This window comes from Carya illinoinensis, chromosome 8, assembly GCF_018687715.1.
Source record: "Carya illinoinensis cultivar Pawnee chromosome 8, C.illinoinensisPawnee_v1, whole genome shotgun sequence".
Classification (NCBI taxonomy): domain Eukaryota; kingdom Viridiplantae; phylum Streptophyta; class Magnoliopsida; order Fagales; family Juglandaceae; genus Carya; species Carya illinoinensis.
The window spans coordinates 30,793,028-30,803,048 of record NC_056759.1 but is presented as its reverse complement, the minus strand read 5'-3'; the positions used below and the strand labels follow the sequence as shown (position 1 = coordinate 30,803,048).

Genomic DNA, 10,021 nt, shown 5'->3' with positions numbered 1-10,021 from the left:
CCATCTCAATAAGCTCTCTCTATTTAGACTTGATTTATATGGATGAGGTTAAGTGTGTCTTTTAATTATATAAGTTTTAAGAGAAGTTGATGTTTTACTTAAAGTTGGTGTTTTACTCTAAAGAGAGGTGTATTTTATGGACTTCAATGGTGTAGTAGGTGGAATGAGTATTGTCCAAGTCATCATGAGGTCTAGATGGAGACAATTGACGTTAAAGAGTTTTGATGTTATCTTCTCGAAAAGTGACACTGTTAGGGGAAGATGTAAGGGTTCTGAAGAGGAAAGTTAGTTTGCACTTATTTTAACCTTAGTTTCTGTCATGAGCCATTTACAAATATTAAATTGTTTCATTCATTTGTTCTATACATTTTTCATAATAGATGGGAAAACTTTTTCAATTTAAACATGACCATGCGATGTTTATGATATATTTTTATATTTGTTTTTACTTTCTTTTTTTGGCTACTTAGAGAAATAATAGTTCTTTCAATGTGGTAAATTAGCAATTATTTGTAATATGAGCAATTTTTCAAAACAAGATATGCTTAGTTGTGTATAGTTTTTAATGTCTATAGTATAATTGGATTGCCATTTTCATGGAAATATCTATAATTTGAGCTTCTTGATTGAACCTCACAATTTAATATTTCTAATAGCGTAATATTGCTTTGTCAGGATTTGATTAGCCTACTTAAACGCTAGGATTGGAGAGTGGGAGGGTTTTGACCAGTGTGCTCATAAATAGGACTTGTTTAAGAAGCACATTGATGAAGAGGAAAGTGCTTCTGAAAGGCTCCGAGATGGTAATGTTTTTTGTAGTTTAGGAACATCAAGTTGTGTATGGTTTATAATTGAGTGAAGATATGTGTGTAAATATGTATGAAGATATGCAAAGAAAATGCAGGAAAGAAATTTTTGCTCAATTAGAAACATTATATCATTCTGCATGATCACTCTATTGGTTTGGACAAGTACCAATTTGCTAGAATTTTAATCAAAATGGGAAGCAGAACAAATCTTGGTTGATGAGTAAGCCAAAGGCATTTAAATTTCATAACATGCAAGACCTAAGGCAAGAGAGCATCATGAATTATGCCGATTTAACTAATGGATTTTAATTAATTTTATAAATTAATCTGTAAAATCAGAAGCTAAATAAATTATAAAAGATCATAAATCAAGATGAAGTACCTAGCTTTACTTTTAGGTGACATAAGTGAGAGGACAAAATTTGATAAGTTCTTCAATTTTTGTTTATTACAAATTTGCACAACCATAGCAAAAACAAAACAATCCAAACATCTATAAATATGCATCTCAAATAATAAGCGAAAACATAGAAAACAATATACACTAAACTAGTGTTGCTTTCATTATAAATTAAATGATCATAGTCGATCAACTAATAAGACTTGGCTAAAGTCGATTGAAGTGCAGAACCAGTTTTCATTACACAGGTTGATTTAGCAACATATAAGTTACATAGTTTTCATCAAAACATGGTCTTAACAAGCCAACCATTCAAAAACCATCTAATCCATCATACAACATGGTGTTTACATGGAATTTATCCGAACCAAGCAAACACTATTAGAAATGTGATGACCCAGTACAAAAACAACAATTTTTGCTTTTCCTTTTCAGATTCTTCACTATCTCTCTCACTTTATCTTCCCTTTTCCAAACGTCACACTCACGAAGTAGTATATCATCCCACGTCTTCGAAGCCTTATTCTCTCTTGTACAAAAATTCTCTTATAGCAGATAAAATATATCCGCACATACAAAAAATTCACACCTCGCATTTCCCTGCACACAGTGTGAACTCCCAATTAACAAGATAAGATACCCCCTGCAATCAGCAAATTAATATGCAAATATGATAAATTTAAAGTTGCTTTACCGTATTATAACTTGGGCAGGCAAAAAATCTCCTTTTAGGATTTTTCTTCGTGTGGGATGTCTTTAGTGTTATTTTCAAACCACACCAACAAGTTGGTGACTCAATTTGAGAATCATTAACTTAAAATGATGAATGGGATGATGTCATGCATGCTTCAGAAAAACCAAAAACATTCAAGAACAAATTGTGAGAAAGTAAGTGAGTGATCATCTGCAAAATGAACATATTCTCTAAAACTGAACTAATATGTTCTATCCAAGTTGATGAATCCAACTAATATGAACACCTTATAGCAGGAGTTGTAGCATTGTAATGTGTACTTTTTTTTCAGCAATTTCTATATCAAAATACATAAAATCCATCTATCAACCTAAATTAACTTCATAATCTGTCAAACTGAATTAGATAAATTAGAAATCTATACTTTTTCAACTACTACATAACAAAGTTACAAATTTTCATTTATCAACCTAATACATGATCTGTGAAACTGGATTTCTATCACAAAATCCATACATTTCCATCAATTATCAATTCATAATATGTCATACCATCAAAACAGCCATAAAATCTGTCAAGCTTCTACCATCAAACACTATTAATTTACATTAAATCCATACATTATCATACATTTACATACACCATAATTAGAATAAGGAACATGATTTTTCAGTGGTCAACAAAATAAACCAAAAATATATGAACCCATAATCAGATCAACCTACAGCTCCAAAAGTCTGTAGCATTATGTTTGGTTGCCGATAAAACAAAGAAGAAAATAACAATAAAAATAGTGAATAAACCAAAAATTTGGAATTCGCAACTTCGATTTATCTCCAGAACCAGAATCTATGTCTTTATTTTAAATATTAAAAATAAAACCTTTAGCACAAAATTGTAAATTACTTACTCCAGTTTCGCAATCTGCAGACTCTGAAGCTAACAAGAGAATGAGAGAGGGAGTTTAAAACCTTTAGTTTAACCAAAATGTGGGGAATGAAGTAGAGGAGTAGACATCCCATGAAAAAGATATACCTTTTTCAACGGGGAATGAGAGAAAGGGGCTGGGTTTCAGTAGCAAAGTTGGAACGTGCAAAAGGTTTTGGTTGTTGAGAGGGAGAAGGTTCAGAGGGGGCTTTCACCAGACCGCGTTGGGTTTTGTGAGGGAGAGAACATAGATGGGTTTCGAGAGGGAGAAAAGGTGCAGAGAATAGGGGTTTCAGTGCCAAAGTTGGGGACTAATCTCCTAGAGAGGGCTAAGGTCATGGTGGGGAGGGGCTGAGGTAGTGGTAGGGAGGGGCCTCCATCGATGTTTATGCTTAGCGTCGATGGCTTGGGGGGGTTGGGGGGCTTCGATGGCTTTGAACAATCATGGGGGGAAATTTGACCGAATGAGAGCTTAAGGATTTAGGGCTTAGACGGAACGGCAAACAAACTAGTTCAATCGTATTAATGAGCTGGTCTACACGTCATGGCTTCTATGGGTGCAACGGAATAGTGGCTGTTGAGTAGATTTATTGTTTGAGTTAACATTCACTTTATATATAACCTGAACTTAAGCAGACACAATTCAAACCATTATGAATTGCGAGCCCTACTTTTATCCTTGAATTATCAAGTATCTATGCAAGGACATATATATATATATATATATGCATACTCACATGTCCAAAGAAAAGGGTTAGATATAAAAATAGAAAAAAAGGTTAAATGTTATAGTGTCTTTTATTTAGGTTGACAATTTTTGGCACATCTCACAAACTTGATATGAAATTAGCCGGCTATATTGAGGGATCTGACATATGGATCAGATTAGTTAACTCATATATAATCTAAAATTGACTTAATATGATCCTAAACCAACATGTGACATTTAGAGTAGAAAATTTTTGTTACACCCCATTAATTCTACACCAAAATTAATGAATCAGGTAGTTTGACCATTTTAACTAAACAAGTCAACCGAGATAAGCTTAACTTAAGCATATGCTTGAGTTGACACAACTTCAACAGGTAAAAGTTGAACCCAACCCAAATTGTCGACGCTATTTTAATCCTTAAATTATCAATAAGTTATAATTTTGTACCCCAAACTACAGAATTAATATATTATACCTTCCTCTTTTGGAGGGTGTGGTATGAGTTTCTGTTTTACGCAGAATATTGTCTCTTAAACGATTTCTCTATAGAGAGATATAGCAGTAGTTAAAACCATATTAATCATAAAAGAATTTTGTGTACTGATGGAACTCTAAATGCAGCAGTTGTTTGTGATTTGGAAATCTTCCTGTATGTATCCAGTCATAGTTGTAACTTTTTTCTGATGAATGAATGAAATCAATTTTTCATTAAAAAAAAATTGTATTGTACCTTCAAATTACTCAAAATTAGCAAATATATAATACCATTCATTCATAAATTTGACCGTTAAGATAACAACCAGACAACTTGACACAATCTTAATTGTACTTTAGATCTTAGCCGATGCTATTATTTGGCATTTAGCCATGGTTAAATAGTGTAATGTATAATCTTTTATAGTTAAAAGTATAAAATACATGTGCCAGGTTTGGAATGAAAATTTAAAAAAAAAAAAAAAATTGTAAAAAATTTAAAGCCAGGCAACTCTATTAATGCTAGAACGCAGCTAATGTCAACCAAACGATGAAGGAAACAAGAAAACGTTTTCTTTCTTATTTTCTATTGAAGAGTCTCAAAACGGATTCTCCGATGATCAAAACAGCCTCGCGCAGAACTTTGAAACTTCCACCTTAGATCGTCTAACCAGCTGTGTAGATCCCATTCTCACATTTTCCCATCCTTTTAATTCCCCTTCAGTTCCAAACTCCCTCTAATATAGGTGTCTCTCTTAGCTTCCCCCCTCTCTATCACATAGTTCAAAAGGAAATTAATGGATCAAAAAATGGCTTCTACCGGTGATGATCATCATCGTGAGATGGTGATTGACATAGGAAAGCTAGTTAGTTTCACAGGTGGGCTTGAGTTTTCAAGCCTTATATATACAGTGAAAAAAGAAATGAATCTTGAAGAAGGGAAATCGACGAGGCAAGCTGAAGTAGACCTGATGAACAGGATTACTGGGTATGCACCAAAGGGTTGCATCACCGCAAAGATGGGTTCGAGTGGCGTAGGGAAATCTACCCTCTTGGATGGATTGGCTGGGAGAATAGCTTATGGGAGTCTTAAGGGCAGGGTGTCCTTGGATGGCATGGAAACGAGCCCCAGGTTGATTAAAATGACCTATGCATATATTATGCAGGATGATAAATTGTTCTGTGTATGAGACTTTGATGTTTGCGGCTAATTTTCGGCTTGGTCTAATCTCAACTGCCGATAAGCAACAGCATGTGGAGCAGCTCATCGAGCAGCTTGGATTATCAATAAGTAATCAACACTCTTAATTTCTTCATCCTTTATATATGTTGCATGTATATATGTCCCACATATTTCTGATCTTAAGTACCTTGAAATGACCATTTTTAAGTCTCAAGCTCGCCCAAGGATCGATATATATTAATTTCTCTAGGATTCACTTATCTCTTTCTTCTCTTCCCTTCTAATTCATGTTAGTTGTTTGTCTAGCATTGGGACTAATTAGAAAGAGAAATGATAAAATAACAACTGGTTGACAACTCCTATATAGCTATTGAATTAATTAATATTTTTCAAAAATTAGGCCTTTAGAATTTAAATGAAAAATGTTTTAACCACAAAAAGATCTCATAAACTAATATTCTTTTTAAAGACAACAGCCTTCTGATCTTGTGTATGTTGTAGTCATGTCGGAACATCTATATAGGTGATGAGGGGATGAGAGGAGTGTCCGGCGGAGAGCGTCAGAGAGTGTCAATAGGGGTGGACATCATTCATGGACCATCGTTACTATTCCTAGACAAGCCAACTTCAGGTCTAGACTCAACCAGTGCTCATAGCATCATAGAAAAGGTGCACCATATTGCACACTTAGGGAACACTGTGATCCTCACAATCCACCAGCCCTCATCCAGGATCTAGCTCTTCCTTGACCACCTCAGAATCCTTGTTTGCAGCCAGCTCATGTATCAAGGATCCCCTAAAGATGTTGCCCATCATTTAGCACGAATAGGACGGAAAGTCCCCAAGGGAGAGAACTCCGTCGAGTACTTGATCGATGTGATTCAGCAGTATGATCAATCTGAACTTGGAGTTGAGGTGCTTGCTAAATTTGCGCTTACCAGTCTGAAGCCCCTGCCATTGGCAGATAAGGAGATACCCGTTTCGAGTGTAGCACCAACGTCGACTCTGCCACGATGCATCAGTCGTGATCAGGCTTCATAAGTGATCAGCGATCAGTTGGGAATTAAGGCTGGAAAGTGGCAAACAAATAATGATGATCAAGCTAACTATTCTCAAGCTGTGATCATAAGAATAGTCAGCTTAATAATAATTCAAAGTCATGGAGTGCTAGCGACCTTGGAGTTCTTCAAGCACTGAGGCTTACTTCTTCCCGGACTAATCAGAAAGTTCCCATCTCCATGAGGTAATTCAGACCAGCACTATTAGAACCTTTTATTCCTTCATATTTTAGTGTTTAAATTTTTGAAAATGACAATTTTAGTCTTGACAAAACAAAGAATTAACTCAAAAACTCAATTCAGAATCAAATTAACACATTAGCATGCAGAATCCCTTTTGTAAGAGTACTTTCCACGTATACAAAGTAATTCTCTTCTGCAATATATAAGATTTACTCTTACTTACATCTGTTTGATCTCTATCATATGTGTTTAATATGGTGGGAAGCAGCTTATCCCCTGGATATTATTATCAATCTTTGAGTGAAATCATAGCCAGGACACCTCAAAGCAGCGACTACACTGTCAATGAAAGCAACTATCTCACCCACGAAGATCATGCTCCAAATTCCAGGGCGAACAAACATCCGGGCCCAAAGTTTGCTAATTCATTCTTCTTAGAGACTATGATACTCATGCGCTGCAACTTCAAAAACATCTATCGTACACCTAAGCTTTTCCTCTCAATACTAATGGTCCTCACCGTCATGGGTATCACGATGGCCACCATGTTCAAGAACCCTAAACCAGACTTGCAAGGAATCACAAACCGCATCAGCTTCTTCATCTTCACCGTCTGCCTCTTCTTCTTTTCTTCCAATGATGCCGTCCCGGCCTTCATTCAAGAGCGTTTCATTTTCATCCGAGAGACTTCCCACAATGCATATAGAGCCTCGTCTTATACCATTGCAGGTCTCATTACTTACCTTCATTTCCTTGCTCTTCAAGCTACTGTCTATGCTGGCATTGTGTGGTTTGCTTTGGAGCTCCGGGGACCTTTCATATATTTCTTGATTGTTCCCTTCTCTCAACAAACTCATTTGTGGTGTTTGTGAGCTCGGTAGTGCCCAACTATATCTTAGGTTATGCCGCAGTCATTGCTTTCACTGCTCTTTTCTTCTTGTTCTATGGTTACTTCTTGAATAGCCATGACATTCCTATTTACTGGAAGTGGATGAACAAGATTTCCACAATGACATATCGATACGAAGGGCTTTTGATGAACCAGTATCAGACGGATGATTCTTTTGGAACAAACACTAATGGAGAGATTGTGTCTGGTCATAAGATTCTGGACAACCTTAATATTCTAGGCAGTGAACAAGATGAATGGGAGAAAGTGCTCATAATGTTGGGTTGGGCTGTTCTATATAGGGTTTTGTTTTACTTGGTTCTACGTTTTGGATCGAAGAGCCAGAGGACGTAGAAAAGCAAGGATGAGAAAAGATAGAGGCCGCCAGAGTGTGATCTTGAAATTGCTTAATTTGCAGACCAAATTTCTTAACAACAGATGAGCTGTTGATCTGTATAGCATGCTCACGCTAATTAAGATAGCTTCAACGGACATGTCAAAAATATTTTTCTTGGCAACAATTGATATGAATGTCTTTATGCAATAAGCAATTGAAAATTACAATATTGTCTAAGCTTAACAGTCGTTACTACACTTCAGTCTCAAGATTCCAAGAAGTTCATTGTCTTACGTAGGACTGCCATAAATAAAAGACTGGTGCTAAGGTTTTTGGCCTCTATCTATACGTTACCGACCGACCAATTTTTAATTGCTTTGAATGTCCCAATGATCATTTGTTGTAAGCATCGAGGCTAGCTTTGCTGTGGAAGCCTGCAGGCCCAACTAATGTCATAAAAAAAATGATACATCTTTTTAAGTTTCTTACACACCAGGATTATGTAAATACACTAATTAAATTTGTGTGCATATATAGGTGTAAGTGGTTCTGTTTTCATGTCATGAATGATTTCCTCTACAGTCTACACCACCTTTAAAAAAAAAAAAAAAAAAATCATAAGCCACGTATGGCTACTATTACAACCTTAGCAATGGAAGTATTTGGAAGCTTGGAGAAAGACAAAAATCTTTTTAGTTGAACGAAAAACTTGATACAAAGTGCTCTGCTTTTAATACTAAGAAACAGTCTAGCAGAGACTCTAAACTAACTGATCTAACAAGTTCACGTGTACAGAAAATACAAAATACAATACAATTGTAATGGTCCCCCTCAAGATGGAGTGTAGATATTAGATACACCCATCTTGGACGAGAAATCAGTAGAAGGACAAAAAGAAAGGTTTGGTTAGCAATTTTATGTTCTGAAGCAACATATTCAAAATGACCCCAGCTTGTATCTTGTCATGTATGAGATGATAATCAAATTCTATGTGCATTTTAAACTCATTAAATACTAGATTAGCATCAATACGAAGTGCTGCCTGATTATCACAAAACAAAAGGGCTGGCTTGTTTATGATCAATGTGCAAGTCATTAAGTAAATATAACATCGATCTTCGTCTCTTTATAATAATAAAAAAATAAATAAATATAAAATCCATTGTAATTTTAAAAATGTGGTCAGGTTCTGATTAAATGAAGAATAAATTGTGAGATTATACAAGTCAAGATTTCTAGGTTGTGTAAATGATGTCTGGATGTTAACAGAATACAAGGGAGTATCAATGTTTCTTCCTTTACTAACTCTGATACTCCCTTTTCTAATACACTCAATACTGGTTGTATTATATTCTCATTACAAATACAAGTAAATAATAATTTGCAAAAATCAGATGGGCTGCTGATCAACACTCATCAACTTGGAAAGCCAAATTATTCATGCAATACCAAGGTAGCAAACATTTGTTGATCTGACTCAACCCAGTTAAATCAATATGAGCACTACTGTCTGAACTATAGATGGATACTGTCAGAGCTCGACCTAACACATGATCAAATCAACAAGTCCCACCATATACTATGGAACAAAATACTACCCTGGTACTTACACCTTACTGGATCTATATCGAATAGTTTAAAAGAAAATGCAACCCTTTTTCGCTCTTTAATTAAATGGTCCTATTCTTGTAGTTAGTTTACTTGGGGGAGGTAACAATTCCCCTTCCCAAAAAACATGGGTTGAACGAAAATCCTCCCTACTTGGACAGAAAAGTTATCGCATGACTCACTCAACTATGAGAGGAGGAGCTGGAATTGGTAGCTTTGTTTTATGAGACATTTTCTAACATGTGATTTACTAAAGAAACCATGTATATGGTTATACACATGGATATATAAGATAAAGAAGAAACTCTATAAAACATATGAGTATTCAGATTCAGTAACTTAGGGTTGTCCCCATCCACAACTATATATTGAGCTCGTAGTTGGGGTTAGACGTCGTATGCTATGAACGGTGAATACCCTCTAAGAAGTTAAAAATTATGAAAACTCGAAATTAAAATTTAGATCAGACATGACCATCAACAGGAATGTTTATGTCTAGAAAGAGTTTCATCCCTTAACCATATGGAATTGCTGACAAAATGATGTAGCCACACAGCATGCTACTCAGCAGTTGTTCATGATGAAAATTACTGGTGTATGATATTTTATTAGAAGAAACAGATTAATCAACAATCTGCCAATGTGAAACTTGTTGATTCATAACCAAAGGCATTTCAAAACCAAGTCCAATAAACTCTTAAAACTGAATCAAGATGGACCAAAAAGAATATATGTATTATTAGCCA

At 35.4% G+C, this 10,021-nt stretch overlaps 1 long non-coding RNA gene and 1 pseudogene across 1 annotated transcript; one reads left to right on the top strand and one right to left on the bottom strand.

Annotated features, from left to right (window-relative positions):
* Positions 1-1,349: 1,349 nt before the first annotated feature.
* Positions 1,350-3,952, bottom strand: LOC122318287. Its single transcript, XR_006244784.1, has 2 exons — positions 2,814-3,952; positions 1,350-1,809 (listed from the first exon to the last, which is right to left on the bottom strand). It is a non-coding gene; the product is annotated as an uncharacterized LOC122318287 (long non-coding RNA).
* Positions 3,953-4,423: 471 nt separating this feature from the next.
* LOC122317866 lies at positions 4,424-7,985 on the top strand (annotated as a pseudogene).
* The last annotated feature ends 2,036 nt before the right edge of the window (positions 7,986-10,021 follow it).